We start from the raw sequence: 17,022 nt of genomic DNA on the forward strand, positions 1-17,022 counted from the left end.
AAGCTGGATCCAAGGCTTGGAATAAGCAGGCATAGAAGCTGTCACAGCCATTTGGTGAATGCTTTAAGCAGCCACCAAACTGCTCCTGTTGCTGGGTTTACGAGCTGGTCTGCTGACTTTTCCCACCAATCAGGTGACATAGACAATCAGGCAGTGTTCTACAGCTCTGTTGTTCTCGCTAGATTGCCCAGAGATTGGATGTAACACAGGCCCTGATTTCTGACTTTTTTTCTTTTTAAGGAAAAAATCTGTGACATCTGTGTCACAGGCTGGAAAAATAATATTCATTTGCTGGCATGCCTTCTGAGCAAATACTTTATCATATAATTGGAATCAGAATTATAGTTGTACAAAACACTGTCAATTTGAATGCATGATTATATTACTCTAGATCAGACCAGTAAACTATCTAACCCAGGATTGTGTTCCTTTGATAGAGGTCTGTACCAGAGGCTTCAGAGGAAGATACAAGAAAACCCATAAGGAGCAGCTATGGGATAATGTGCCTACAAAAACATTGCTTCCTGACCCCCATCAGCTCCTGGTTGGTTTAAGACCTGAAGCATGAGAGACACAAGTTAGGTGAGATAATATCTTTTATTGTACCAACTTCTGTAGGTGAGAGAGACAAGCTTTCAAGCTCTCTCACCAACAGAAGTTGGTCCAATAAAATATGTTACCTCACCCACCTTGTGTCTCTAATATTCTGGGATTTACATAGTTATAACAACACTGAAGCATAAGAATTTATTTTTATATATATTCTATCTATGGATGTCCTCATTAGCTGCATAAATGTCTCATCCTTTGCTGAAGTCTACTGAGCTCTTGGTTTCCATAATATATTGTGGCAGTGAGTTCCACATGTGTTTTATTATAATGTTAAAAGATACATCCTTTTCTCACTTTTGAAGACCTGGATGTAGACACAGAAATATGACATACCTCATCACATTATTTTTATTCTTATAGGTTGAAAACAAGAATTTATGGGCATCAATGAATGAAAAAAGTTTAAAATTAGGGAACCACTAAATGTATTTTTTTAAATTAATGTTAATGCATGTTGAGCATTCCATTTCTTGATTTTCAAATGTTCAGTTGTTCCTTATTTCCAATTTTTAAAAAATGGTTTCCATCAATTCTTATTTTTCTATCCTTTAAAAAGTCCATTGAAATGATTCAGCCTGGAGTGGTCAGACACAGACTTTATTTTGATAGAGATTGTTTTAATGGCAATAGACTTGTTTTATCATATTAAAGGAATATGGGAAGAGAGACTAGTGCAGGTTAAAAATAATTTGGCATTCTGAAATGCAATTATGGAAAGCCAGAATAAGTCACATTGTTTCAATGCTTCCTGTCAATTTGTCCGTTGCTTTCAATTGTTCTTATTTACATATAGCCTACTATTAGAATGGAGACCTTTTAAACACATCAATAGGTCAATAAATCTATACCTTTAATAGGGATGTACTTTGTCCGCTCTTTATTTGGGAGTGTTTCATTATACATTGCCTTGCATGGCTATAAACTGCTGTACTCAAAATGTTTACATCCAATTGATTTCTTCTTGCAGCACATTCGACAATCAGAAAGTGTGAAAGGCATGTTTTTAAGGTTGATAAGGTCAAATTTTGACCTGCCTTAATTGGCTAATACAGAGGCCTTATACTATCCCCTTGCACCCCATGCAAAAACGGCATGAGACTTATGCACCAGTTCAGTCCTCAAATTTGAAAAATTTGTCCTTAATGTGTATGTGTGTGTATGTGTGTAGGTGGGGGAGGGGGATTTTTTTTATTTTTGCTTGCTGTCTGCACGGAGATGACCTCCCTCCACTGAGTACGTCCTTAAGATAATACAAACATCCCCATGAGTTACAGTGGGAGTTCATGAACGATAATATGATATGTCATCTGAGTACATGGTAACATGGAGACATGATGTGGAAAGTCCTCTAAACTATAGAGAGTGTGTTGTAGTATACAGCCATTTGTCAGGGGTACATGAGTGAGTGAGGGGGAAAGAGTTAATAGAAAAACTCTGTGGCTCCAGGGGAGCTATAGATACCCCACATTATACCCCCTGTGGGAGTACAGAGTGGGTAGGGCCAGAAAATAAAATGGAGAGTTGGGGATCTTTTGGGCACTTCCACTCAATGTTGCCCTGAAGCCTTCCTTGTGCTTAAGACAACCAGACAAGTTCAAAAGCCATGCCTGCACCTTCAGAATCCATGGATGGCAGTCACAGAGCTCTCAGCTTCACTACCTCAGTTGATTTGGGAGAACCTATGTATTGGGCATAGGAACAACAGAAACATGTTGCTAAGGCTATGTCTACACTACTGCGGTAAGTCAACCTAAGTTACTCTACTCCAGCTATCTTGACATACTGTGGTGTCTACATCATGCTGGGTCAATGGGAGATGCTCTCCCATCAACTTAGCTTGTGCCTTTCATTCCCGGTGGAGTACTGGAGTTGACCAGAGAGCGCTCTGCAATCGATTTAGAAGGTCTTCATTAGACCTGGTAAAATGACCTCTGGTGCATCAATTGCAGCAGTGTCGATCCCGGGGTAGTGTAGACATAGCCTGAGTATAGCTTCTACTTCCCACTTCTGATGCTACTGAGGAGCTGGAGGGAAGCAGCCAGGAGGAAGAGTATGATGGGGGGGGAGAAGGGGAAGAAGTATCTTTCTTAGTCTTCTTTCCCCTCCACAGGCTCTCAGAGCAGGTTTTGCTCCTGGGTTTGCTCACACTACAAAGGCAGGGGGAGGTCAGCTTGAATTTTCACATTTGTTTAGGGTTCAGGGGTTAACAGGAGCTGTGTCGCTAAAATCCCATTGCCATGTATTGAAAATATACCAAGTCAGATATCTCTATGAGCATGTAAAGATCCATTTCCAAAGTCATCCCCCTCAACCCCATTTGTAGACACTTCCACAGGCTTGCATGTTAGGCTCCCTTCTTTGCCAACAGCAGGGATCAAACCAGAGACCTGCAAAGCTAAGCAGGAGTCAGTGCAGATTGAGTGCTATTGAACATTTAATCCAATGCTATTTAACATTTTTATCCATGACCTGGAAGAAAACATGAATTCATCACTGGTCAAGTTTTCAATCACACAAAAATTGGGGGAGTGTAAATAATGAAGAAGACAGGTCGCTGGTATACAGCAATCAGGATCTCTTGGTAACCTGGGTGCAAGCACACAATATGTGCTCAAATATAGAAAAATGTAACAAAGAATGTAGGCCATACTTACAGGATGTGGGAACTTTATCCTGGGAAGCAGTGCCTCTGAAAACGATGTGGCAGGTGTGATTGATAATCAGCTGAACACAAGCTAGCAGTGTGACACTGTGGTGAAAACAGCTAATGTTATCCTTGGATGAATAAACAGTGGAATCTCGAGTAGGAGGACAGAGATTATTTTATCAGGTGCCACTGTTTCTGGAATACTATGTCCAGTTCTGGTATCCATAATTGAATAAGGATGTAGATACATTAGAGAAGGTTCAGGAAACAGCTACAAGATTGGTTAAAGGATGAGAAAACATACCTCACAGTGATAGACTCATGAGGCTCAATCTATTTATCTTAAGAAAGAGAAGGTTAAGGGGTGACTTGATTATAGTCTATAAGTTCCTACATGGAGATAAATATTTAATAATGGACTCTTCAATCGAGCATAAAAAGGTCTAACACGATCCAATGGATGGAAGTTGAAGCTAGAAAATTTCAGACAGGAATAAGGCATAACTTTTTAATAGTGAGAGTAATTAAACATTGGAACAATTTACCCAGGGTCATGGCTGATTCTCCATCACTGGCATTTTTAAAACCAAGATTGGATTATTTTTCTGATCTGCTCTAGGAATTACTTTGGGGAACTTCTCTGGCCTGTGTTCTACAGAAGGTCAGACTAAAGGATCACAATGGTCCCTTCTGGCCTTAGAATCTATGGACTAAAGAGACAGGCTCTGTAGCCTGATGCTGTAACAGACTCATATCCTCTGTTGATCAGGTACAGAGAGGGACTCATAACTTTTACTCATACGCTTGCTCCATCTCACTGACCTTGTCTCCCTCTAGTCCACCCATCTCATTCTGCTTTGTCTCTTGCCCAGATCTGACCACTGTGGGAACAAGAGCCTTCTCCTCTGCAGCTCCTCTCATCTTGAACAACCTTCTTTTTTCTCCCTACTTCATTTAACTTCTAGTCCCATATCTGGCACATATCTTCTCCCCATCTATGCTTTTAATATAATCCGCCTATTAGACTGGAAAATGGAAAGGGGGGTGGATCCTCCAAGTACTGTCCTGATCCCATGGTTACCCACCTGCAGCAAAAACAGAACGTCAGCAGGTTAGATGCACTTGGGGCTGTTCCTATATTATTATCACAGTTAAATTTCTCCCACAAATGATATACTGTGCATTCTGGAATGTTGTTGCTTAGTAAATCTATTCTCCTCAGTTTATTTTTACATCAGATCATCATCAAGTAGGCTCTATTGTACAAAGCCCCGTTCTCAATAGGGGCTATTATAATTCCACATACAATGATGAGCACAATTACTCGTAGGTTCATTTTAAAAAAGTGTGTGGGGAGGGAATCGCAGCTTAACAAAGAAAGCCTTTGTCAAAAGAGCGGTTGGGTATAGGCGCAGCTGTTAATAAAGAAGACACATTGATCTGTGCTACAGAAATAATAAAAGATACAGAACAGGAGAATGGATGACTCAGGTCATTGGAAATGAGCTAACATAACGTTCCTTTGGGTGACTTGTTCTTATCCTACCGTGCTGGGTAGTGCTGCTCAAAAGTCATTACCGATTGAAAGCTAAGAATGGGTGAAACAAGTTCGTGGGGTCATTGTAATCCATGGGTGGTACATGTCCCATTTACAAAGTTCACTACAAGGTTAGTAGTCTCAACAGAGGCCAAGTGCTTGATGAACTATGCTCCCCAATTCAGGATAGTGAAACAGTGATGAGTCAGTGTGTGCATATGGGGTGGTGGTGATGGTGAGGGATGGATCCTGCTATGTTGCTCTCTGTACTGCAGCTAAACAGAACACTTCGTCCATGACAATCCAACTATCTATCTGTATCAGAGGTGTTCATATGGCCCAATTATGATAATATGTGAGCTCCTTATGTATTTATCCTCAAAACACTCCTCTGAGGTAGGGAAGGGCTGTACAGATGAGACAGAGAGCCCCAGAGAGACTAAATGATCTGCTTAATATTACACGGAAACCTGATGGCAAATCATGGAATTCAACCCATCTCTCACATTGCACAGTAGTTCTCTAATATCTGGATCACCCACCTTCCCCCTCAAATTTTCACCTCACTCAAGTGAGGTCAAATCGGCTGACATCTTTCGCCATTGCTACAATTCAATATGTTTGTTTGTTTGTTTGGCTTTTTTAAAAAAGGGGGAGGGATGTTGCAAAACCAAAACCACAACAAAATCTATGAAAATACCTTTTCCACCATACATGAGAGGCTGGCACACAATTATGGAATGACAGAAAGTGTCTGTCCACAGCAATACACAGCATAGAAATTCCATGATTTTTTAAAGACAGACTATAGTCATAAATGATTATATCTATCCATCCATCCATTCTACATTTAGCAATTTGGTTTCTGAAGCAAACTTACACAAATACAAATGCATGGCCTATCTTTTCCTATTCATTCAGCTTGTCTTCATGAAAGAAGTCCTTATAGGTCAAATTCACCCCTGTGCAGAAGGCCAGCACAAGGTCCATGCACTTCTTAAGACCCTTTCAAGTCCAGTTCTGAGGACTTAATGCATACAGCTTATGTTGCTGACCTTTTGCACAGTGGTCTATTTCCTTTTATCTCAATGGGACAACTCACATGAGTAAAGACTGCTCACTCAAGTAAAGATTTCAAGATTGCTCTTTGCTTGTTACTCTTATCTTGGTATTTTGATTCTGTGTAAAAAAGCAATAGTTTGTCCTTAGACTGCTCTGCAAATATCTTAGTTTGGAGGAACGGGGTCGATTCTTGGTGATTTTGTTTTTGTTTTATTTTTGTTCAGGTTTTTTTTTTTTTTTTGGTAAATGATCATGCAGGATTTACACACACACACTCTGTTTAAAACAGCCTGTAGCTTTTATAGGAGAAAAGTCCTTAACGTTTGTATTTGGTGACAGAGAAACTGGGACTGTTATTCTGGAAAGTGAGGGCATTATGAAATACACGCAATCTGGTCAGCTTTCAATTTTAAAAAATGTGCGAGCATAAACAACCTTTAAAAATAGCAATGTAAAATGTACCAGTGCAAAGTAGATTTGCAAATTGCAGCCACGCCCAGCCACATTTTCAGTTTGCATGAATGTAGTTTCTAATTCCACATTCAAGCATTTTACCCACAAAACCATTTCCATGTACCACAAGGCTTTCTGCACCTATAAGTGGGATAGCTGAAGGTTTTGAGTGCATAAATAATATTGTAATTGGGATTTAGGGCCTGATCTGACATACTTTTTTTCCAGTTTGACTCCTACTGTATCCAGAAATCAGTGAACACAGCATTGATTATAGTCTCCTTCTTTATGTTTCTAATGCTAGAAGTGACTGAGTGGCTGATGGCAACTTGCTACTGTGATTAAACCCTAGCACCACCCATGTACAATATGCTTGAGAGCTGCCCTTGACAACTTTCTGAGAAAGCGTGTTATGTAGATTAGTTGCCATCTGCCTGCCTTTTTTGTGAAAAAAGGTCCAGTGGTTAGGGGCATTAACCTGCATCTCGGAAGAACTTGGTTCAAGTTTTTCACCGACCTCCAGTATCAATTTGGACACAAGAACAAATGGATATAAACTGGCCATCAGGAAGTTTAGACTTGAAATTAGATGAAGGTTTCTAACCATCAGGGGAGTGAAGTTCTGGAACAGCTTTCCAAGGGAAGTAGTGGGGGCAAAAGACATATCTGGCTTCAAGACTAAGCTTGATAAGTTTATGGAAGGAATGATATGATGGGATAGCCTAATTTTGGCAATTAATTGATCTTCAACTATTATCGGTAGATATGCCCAATGGCCTGTGAAGGGATGTTAGAAGGGGTGGGATCTGAGTTACGGCAGAGAATTCTTTCCTGGGTGGCTGGCTGGTGAGTCTTGCCAACATGCTCAGGGTTTATATTTGGGGTGAGGAAGGAATTTTCCTCCAGGGCAGATTGGCAGAGGCCCTGGGGGTTTTTCACCTTCCTCTGCAGTGTGGGGCACGGGTCACTTGCTGGAGGACTCTCTGCACCTCAAAGTCTTTAAACTACAATTTGAGGACTTCAATAGCTCACACATAGGTTAGAGTTTTTTTACAGGAGTGGGTGGGTGAGATTCTGTGGCCTATGTTGTGCAGGAGGTCAGACTAGATAATCATAAGGGTCCCTTCTGACCTTAAAGTCTATGATTCTATGACCTTGGACAAGTGACTTAACCTCTCTGGGCCTCATTTCCCCAATGTGTAGAATCGGGATAATTTATGAGTGTTGTAAGGATAAATACATTAAAGATTCTGAGGTGCTCAGATACTATGATAGAGTCATGCAATTACCTTAGATAAAAGGCATTCTGATATCATGATGATGGGGAGCTATTAGAACCAGCACGGAATAGAGCAACCTTGACAGTTGCTTGAGACAGAAGCCATGACATCCTACGTTTTGTATATAAATCAAGCAAGTTGCTGGTAAACAAATTATAAATAAGATCATCATTGATAATGGAGTTAGAAAAGATTGTGTGGGGATAGGCTTTCTGAGTTTTTCTGGAATTTCTAGCTGCACTTTTTTGTACCTTTGTTTCTGGACCTGCCAGAAATAGAAATAAATAAATAAATAAATACATAGTTCAGAAGAGGATGAGAATGAAAAAAAATAGTTACCTGACCTTGTCTGAATGGTGACTAATTTCCTGGTCTGGGTTCCATTTAAGGTACCTGTGAAGGTTTCATTGATTCTTATTTAATCAAGACTAAGACTTCATATACCTTCAGGAATATACAACAATTGGTGCGGACATTTAGATAGGAAGATGCATGTACTGATTGAACTAACTGAGCTTGATCCCTCATTGTAGTTGTTCAATTGGTGCAAACCTCAGCCTGCTCTTGTCTACACACTGGAGTCAGCAGTAGTGCAGCAACTCCAATTGCTAAATGAAGGAAATTCATCAGTGGAGACAAGGCCCAATTCTCCCAACTCTAGAACTAAGCTTACCTCTCAAGTGTCCCACTGGCTCTGATTTTTAAAGTAGACTGCAGTCCCGTATTACCATTGCAAAGTCCCTATTCACGTAACTGGCACAGTTTCCTGGTTGAGAGCTGCACATCTTAGTTCATGATGTCATCACATCTCATGATCTTCACCAGTCATTGCTGCACTGCAAGAAAGTCGAGCAAGGCCAGCCCTCACATGAAAGTAAACAGGGACAGCTTTCTACATAAAGTATGCTTTTAGTACACAGAATCATTGCATAGTTTTATTATAAGTACCAGGCTATTTGTATGCTTGCACATATATATTTAATAAAATAGTGTGTTCAATAAAAAAATTGATGTCCCTCATTTCAAGGTAGGTTGTCCCTCATTTCAGGGTCCAGAGATAGAGAGGTATACAGCTAACCTGTCCAGTTTACGAGTTTCCAGTAACTCAGCCACTCAGTCACTTCATTATCTAACATCCTATTTTGTCTTCTTATCTTCCTTTTCACTTAACAAATGTAAAATCTGCAGATATTTCTACCAAAGCAGACATGTTTAAATAAAATACAGAGCAAAAACCGAAAGAGGACCAATCAGAATATGCTGTAGCTGTCAGTGGCACAATATTTGGCTGCTTCCTCTCTCGATGAGAGAAATCACATTTTGAAGAATACTTTCCATTCAGGACATTTTTCTTCTTATCCTTTCCATTTGCACCACCTGCTTCAGGAAAAATATATTTTGCACATACTGCTCAAATGAACTAATCTATTTTCACTATATGTCCTTTTTGGCAAAATATCTATAGTATTTTCTTTCATAAAGACAAATTCCCTTCTTTTGCTTTTTTTTATTAATAAAAAAGCATGATCCTTAGTTTCTTCCTCAGGAAAAAGGATGAAGGAAAAGGAAAAAGAAACCAAAAACAATAAAGCCTTCAAGCAATTGAAACTTTAGAGCCAGACCTTCAGCTGTTATAAATTGACACAGTTACTTGGAGGTTCTGGCCTGGAATTTTTAATTGCTGAAAACCAACTGAATTCCATTGCCCAGCAGACAAATTTTACCCTTCTTTTTCTCTTAAGTATCCTTTACAATATCATTGAACATATCTTTAGGTAATAGCATGAGAGAAAAACTGTTATATAATGTTGAACAAAGATGGCAATCCTCTGTCAATCAGGGAAAACTGGCCACTGTAGTCAAGCATGTATTTTCGGGAGGGACGCTCAAGGTGTGGCAAGAACTGAGCGAGACTCTACTTCCCTCTCATTTCAAACAAATCAACCATACCTATCAGTGCAGAGACGTGTCTCAGCCACACTTCTGTCACATTCTTTTCACTGGTATATGCCCCTTTCCACTATGGCATTTTATACACAGGCATCAGGAAAATGCATTACTGATAAAGAATCTGCTTCCCAAATTCAGAACCAAATTCCAGCCTTGTTCCAGGTTCTGGAAGCTGGTCTGAACTTCTCATCCACAACAGAGGAGTGTTTGACCATCTCTAGCTTAATGATTAGGGGCTAAATCCTTTGCTCAGACAAAACTCTCAGAAAAATCAGCACCAGTTGATTTTGCCTCAGTAAGACCTTTGGGATTTGGACCATTATTAGCCCCTATTATGAGATATTATTATTTAACCCAAACCCTAAAGAGGTACCTAACTCCTATTTGTGCCTTTTAACCCCCTAACCCCCACACATTTTATCTGAATATCTCAAACTGCTTTATAAAGGTCAGTATTATGGGTCTGATCCAAAGTCTATAGAGGTCTATGGGATAATGTGATTTTGGTAATTAATTGATCTTTAAATATTCAGGGTAAATAGGCCTAATCCCCTGAGATGGGATATTAGATGGAAGCGTCTGAGTTACCCAGGAAAGAATTTTCTGTAGTATCTGGCTGGTGAATCTTACCTATATGCTCAGGGTTTAGCTGATCGCCATATTTGGGGTCGGGAAGGAATTTTCCTCCAGGGCAGATTGGAGAGGCCCTGGAGGTTTTTCGCCTTCCTCTGTTGCATGGGGCACGGGTCACTTGAGGGAGGATTCTCTGCTCCTTGAAGTCTTTAAACCACAATTTGAGGACTTCAATATCTCAGACATAGGTGAGGTTTTCGTAGTAGTGGGTGGGTGAGATTCTGTGGTCTGCATTGTGCAGGAGGTCGGACTAGATGATTAGAATGGTCCCTTCTGACCTTAGTATCTATGAATCTATGGGAATCTTTGCATCGTTTTCAATGGGTTTTGATTGTTGCTTTCTAGCCCGTTCCCCACATTAGGGAAACTGAATCACTCCGAGTTTCAATGATTTGTCCAGGTCCATCTGATCCTCTTGAGATGCTGGGAATAGAGTGCTCCTTTGCTGAGTCTCATTCCTGTGCTCTGACCATTAAACTCACTGCTTCCCTACAGATATTTTGGGATCCCCAAAAAACCATTTTTGGGCCATTAACAACATCTGCAGACTTTGATGGGCTTCTTTGGGAGGTTGGAAGTTTTCTGTTTAATATAAGATGGTGTAAATACTTGGAGGGTTGTGTAATTTCCTGCAATTTTTGCCTGCGAAAACCCTTTTCTGGCTGATGGGAGCCAGCATAAGAGGAAATGTATTTGCAGCTTCTATATCTCAGCAAACAACTACACCACCTACCAGCAACACTTTACACTGAAATATCCGATGCATTTGGGCAACACCCAGCCAGGTTACCCAAGTCAAGCACTGGATTCATGATTGTATCCTTCGAGGGCTAAGTACTCAGCAGGCTCAGGAGTGCCATGTAGTGTCTGTCGTTACTCTCCAAATTTGAAACAGTTCACCAGTCTCCACAGGCTTCAGAATGTGCATTCACATTTAAGAAGCAAGGCCCAGTATGTACCCTTACTCAAAATGAATTTTTGCTACCTTTATCTTCATTTAGCTTCTCATTTCCTTCTAACTCTCATTTGTTTTCTTTATCCTGGGGTTAGCGGTTTAGGAAGGGCATAGACTGTAAAGGTTGCTAGATTTGCATTATAAAGTGCCAGGTTCCCATGACACTCTTTCCTTAAAATAAAAGCACAGCAGAGCAGTGGCAGTCTTAGATGGAACAAACACCCTAGAGAATGGATCTCACCATGGGCTATTATTGTAAGGACAAATCTGAGAAAGTCAGTAGGTAAAAGTCAGAACAGCATCCAATTTAATAACTTGCAGGCAACTTTGCAAACAGCATTTGTCTTCCTCTGTGGGATGCTAGCAAAGCAAGTAGACAGTCATACTTCAGAAGCAAAAGGAACACCCTTCAATCTTCACGATTACTTTTGAGAAAGTTACAGCTCATGTGAAGTTCAAATTCACCCATGGCAGTAGAAGTCTGGCGAAGGCCCCAAACAAAGGGAAACTGCTGTGGTTCTATCTATCTTATGGTTTAATACTGCTCCAATCTCCATATGAGCTGAGGCCCAGATCCTGACAGGTACTTAGGTGCCTAGCTCCCTTTGAAATCAATAGAAGTTAGGTTCCCAAATTCCTCCCAAATGCCTTTGAAGAAAAATCAATAGCAAAGTCCCTAACAGACTCCTTAGAGTCTCTGGTACTTCTACCTTTTCAAGGTCAAAATTCTGCTTCAGATAGGGTTTTTCAGGGGAGGGGGTTTGTGTATAGAAGGGGGTTTTATATGGTGAATGTCACTTTTGGTGGAAAGGCTCACTCCAACGGGAAGGTTTTGCAACATATATTCAAGATGGTGCTGTTGCATGAGTGTGGTGAAGGGTGTGGCTGGTTATAATGTGGCTCTGGAGGGGTTAGGCCCACCCAACCTTCTTTGAACCAGGTTAGGAACACTTTGAGTGGGGGTGGGCCAGACCGCAGGGCTTAATGCCTGATACTCCTCTCAGACAGAAAGGGGGCACTCAGTCAGTGAGAGGTGAGTAGTTACATGCTGACTGGTGTTAGGGAGAATGTTGCACCTTGTAAAGGCCTGTCACAAATTACTTTGCCATGTGAAACAAATGCCTGATCCAAATCCTACCAAAATCACTGGGAGCTTTTCCCAACAACTTTAGTCAGCTTTTGTGACAAATGTGGGGGGTACTCTTTAATAGTTCTTAATACTGTATCTGGATCTTTCCCTAACATGATGTGTCTGTACCATATATGGGAATGGATATTTCATCACGAGGACTGTCTGGTTATCAGAGCCTGCCCACTCATGGCCAGGAGGAGGAGATGCTTTCCAATAGTCACCCAACAGCTTCTAACTAATTATTGTTTAGAGAAAATGCCAGCACTTGTAGCTTTAACGGCTCTAGCCCATCTCCTGGCCAGGCCTCAAACCATTTACAATTGGGGAGGGGTGGAGAAGAGAGGACTCTTGCGGCTCTGTTAGAGAATCCAGGGGGGACAGAGAGACATGGGAGGTGGTGGATGGATTAATAGGGATCATTGTGATCATCTAATCTGACCTCCTGTCTCTCATAGGCCAGAGAACTTCCTCAAACTAATTGCTACAGCAGATCTCTTAGAAAACCATGCAGTTTTGATTTAAAAATTTCCAGTGACAGCCTTTGGTGAAGCCTTTGGTGGTTAATTAATCACACTGTCAACAATTTACACCTTATTTTAGTCTGAATTTGTCTAGCTTCATCTTCCAGCCATTGGTCCATGTTAGACTTTTCTCAAAGTGTAGACAAAAGGTACAGCTACACTTTAAGCTGGGAGCATTATTCCCAGCTTCTGAAGATGTAGCTACACTAGTTCTGACGGAGGAAATGTGCTAAAATTGGAGCATAGCCACTGGATTGCACAGTGGACTAGCCACCCAAATGAAGGTCTAGTATCTCAAAGGGGAATCTTATTCAGGGTGATGAGCTCCTCTGGGTGGATCCACCATTGTGGCTACGTGCTCAGAGTTTGATCAGAGGTTGGTCCCCTCAAGCTTGAATTGTAGATGTACCCAAAAAACTCTTTCAAGGGAGAGTCAGAGGGCACTGGTAAGAAACCCACACTGACATGTACCTGTGGGGGTGTCTAAAGGAGCTCATCCTGCCTACAATGCCATTATGTGATGGCAGTACCTGAGGTAAGACAGTCATGTACATGATGTTTGTTATAAAGTCTTTTTTCCCCCTTGCTTAGTTCCAACTGATGAATAGAAACAGTTTTAAGAAGTCTGCTGCTTGCTAGATCACTTATCACAGGCTCCGAAAGGGCAAAACACAGGTGCCAGAAAACCCATTCAAATCTGCAGGGTGGCAGGTGGTTGGTGTACAGGACATATTGTACCAGGGTTCAGGTCTAAGGCTGGGATGCTTGTGAGATTCCACCCTGAGATAGCTAAGAGCAAAAAGCCGAACACCTGAGGAGGAGTTGTGCCCGATGTCTGTATACAGTCATAAAAAGGGATGAGAGCTCTTATGCGTTACAGACCTAAGAGTGGCTATTCTTCAACAAAAAAACTTCAAAAACAGACTCCAAGGAGAGACTGCTGAATTGGAATTAATTTGCAAACTGGATATAATTAACTTAAGCTTGAATAGAGACTGGGAGTGGATGGATCATTACACAAAGTAAAACTATTTCCCCATGTTATACCCCCCCCCCCGCACTGTTCCTCAGACATTCTTGTCAACTGCTGGAAATGGCCCACCTTGATTATCACTACAAAAGGTTTTCTCCCCCCCCCCGCCCCTGCTGGTAATAGCTCATCTTAAGTGATCACTCTCCATACAGTGTGTGATAACACCCATTGTTTCATGTTCTCTATGTATATAAATCTCCCCACTGTATTTTCCACTGAATGCATCCGATGAAGTGAGCTGTAGCTCACGAAAGCTTATGTTCAAATAAATTTGTTAGTCTCTAAGGTGCCACAAGTACTCCTTTTCTTTTTATTGAAGACTTTATAATTACATGTCTAGTATGATCAAAAAAGATTCCAAAGTCCAGCACATTTAATGTCTAAAGGTGTGGCCTTCTTCCAAGTTGAACATTTCCTTTCTTGTTGATTCAATATGAGCAGGACCTGGGATCATAGAAGGGACTGGGTGTTTTTTACTGGAACATATTCACTGAGCACTTCTCAAAGAGGGCCAAATGTAATTGGGCCTATTAGGTCAAAAGAAATCTGACGAGGTTTAACAAGGACAAGTGCAGAGTCTTGCACTTAGGACGGAAGGTTCCCATGCACTGCTACAGGCTGGGGACCGATTGGCTAAGTGGAAGTTCTGCAGAAAAGGACCTGGGGATTACAGTGGATGAGAAACTGGATATGAGTCAACAGTGTGCCCTTGTTGCCAAGATGGCTAATGACATCTTGGGCTGCATTAGTAGGAGCATTGCCAGCAGATGGAGGGAAGTGATTATTTCCCTCTATTCAACGCTGATGAGGCCACATCTGGAGTACTGCATCCAGTTTTGGGCCCCTCACTACAGAAAGGATGTGGACAAATTGGAGAGAGTCCAGCGGAGAGCAACAAAAATGATTGAGGGATGGGGCACATGACTTATGAGGAGAGGCTGACGGAACTGAGCTTATTTAGTCTGCAGAAGAGAAGAGTGACGGGGAGGATTTGATAGCAGCCTTCAACAACCTAAAGGGGGGTTCCAAAGAGGATGGAGCTAAGCTGTTCTCAGTGGTGGTAGATGACAGAACAAGGAGCAATGGTTTCAAGTTTCAGTTGGGGGGAGGTCTAGCTTGGATATTAGGAAAAACTATTTCACTAGAAAAGCGGTGAAGCACTGGAATGGGTTACCTAGGGAAGTTGTGGAATTTCCATCCTCCGAGGTTTTAAGGTCCGGCTTGACAAAGCCCTAGATGGGATGATTTAGAATCATTGAATCATAGCATATCAGGGTTGGAAGGGACCTCAGGAGGTCATCTAGTCCAACCCCCTGCTCAAAGCAGGACCAACCCCAACTAATGATTTATTCTTCCATAATCATTATGCATTATGCAGGTCAAGTTATATTTTAAGTACAATAAAAGGCATATAAAACATAACATATGCATAATGATTATGAAGAATAATGAGTTAGTTGGGGATTGGTCCTGCTTTGAGCAGGGGGGTGGACTAGATAGCCTCCTGAGGTCCCTTCCAACCATAATCTTCTATGATTCTATGATAAAAACACAAGAACAGTCATACTGGATGAGACCAATGGCCCATCTAGCCCATTATCCTGTCTTCCAACAGTGGCCAGTGCCAGGTGTTTCAGAGGGAATGAATAGAACAAGGAATCATTGAATGATCCATCCCCTGTCATTCACTCCCAGCTTCTGGCGGTCAAATGCTAGGGACTCTCAGAGAATGGTGTTGCATCCTTGACCCTTCTGGCTAATAGCCATTGATGGACCTGACAAATCGACCATTAGCTCCAAATGTGAAAATTAGAGTTATGCCAATATCCAATAAAAGTCTTATAAGACTCCGATTTGAGGTGATGCAGGTTTGTAACACAGTGTACCAATGTTCAGCTCTAAATTTTAAATTGTAGTTTCCCATCATTTATTTTTGTGAACAAAATGGAAAGCTCACATTAGGTGAATTTAGGAGTAAAATGAGGAAATGATGTATACAGGGGGCATTATGCTTCTATCAACAACTCGTGTATCTCAAGGTACATTTTTAAAATATGTGTTCACTGAATCATTTAACTTGGGCATTTACAACATGTATCGAAAATAGAAACTTTGTTCGGCATACAAAGGAACAGAGTTATAGGGCCATATCCTCATGTGGTGCAAATCAGCAAAGTCCCATCACTTTCAGTGAAGCTGCATCATTTTGCACCAGCTGAAGGTCTGGCCTGAAGTCTTCTTAAAGGAAGATAAGTCAAACTTTGAATATGGAAGAGAAAGGATCTGCTTCACTTCTTTTGACTTTGAGAAGGTTACAGAGAAGGTTGACGGTGTCAACGCATACAGCATGATTTATCTGGAGTTGCAGAAAGCCCTCAATAAAGTTCCACATGACAGGCATCTGTTTAAGGTAAAAGCTACAGAGATCCAGGGCAGGACACAGAAGTGAATAAAGAACTAGTTAAAAAACAGAACACAAAGGCTACTTACATGATGAGCTACACTGCCTTCCCGACAAGGTTGATAATGGCAGTGTTTTTGACATAATTGTGTTAGTTCTCGGAGTTGAGGGAGACATCTGAAATTGTTTATTGCAAAAGCATTTACAAAAAAAATAGGTGCTTAATAGCCTGGGCAAGATTAATTTGGAGTTAAACTGCCCCTAGACTTGCTATTGTTTTTACAGATTGTTGCAGCATTTGATCAGGAAAGGCAGTAGAAAATAAACACTTGCAATGAAGCAACAAACTCGTTGCCCAGCAGCTGGGTGGAATGTAACTGCCTAAATGCAGCTGAATCACTTCAGCTGTGATTTGAGAACTTGTTACATTAGGGGGGGACAACTACACTGGATCAGAGAGAAGAACCGATGCCCCTTTGTTCTTAAATCTGCTTTCATGGATGTATATAAAATGCTAATAATAATAATAATATAGACCCACATTTTTTGTAAATTAAAGATTTCCCTCCTGAAATTATTGAGCCATATTTTTCATGTGCTTTCAAACAAATTAACACAGCTTACAAAAAAAAAGTGTCTCAAATATATTGAATGCATAAAAGCAGGAGTTTTGCATAATCATCTTCCAAGAGTTCTTAAATCTCTGTATATACACGGTTTAAAAGTAAATTAAAATTATTCTTTAATGAAATACAAATCTGAAGTCACTTGAATAACTAATCATTTTATGACCCATGCAGTGAATT

The sequence above is a fragment of the Dermochelys coriacea genome, chromosome 5 (genome assembly GCF_009764565.3).
Source record: "Dermochelys coriacea isolate rDerCor1 chromosome 5, rDerCor1.pri.v4, whole genome shotgun sequence".
NCBI lineage: Eukaryota > Metazoa > Chordata > Testudines > Dermochelyidae > Dermochelys > Dermochelys coriacea.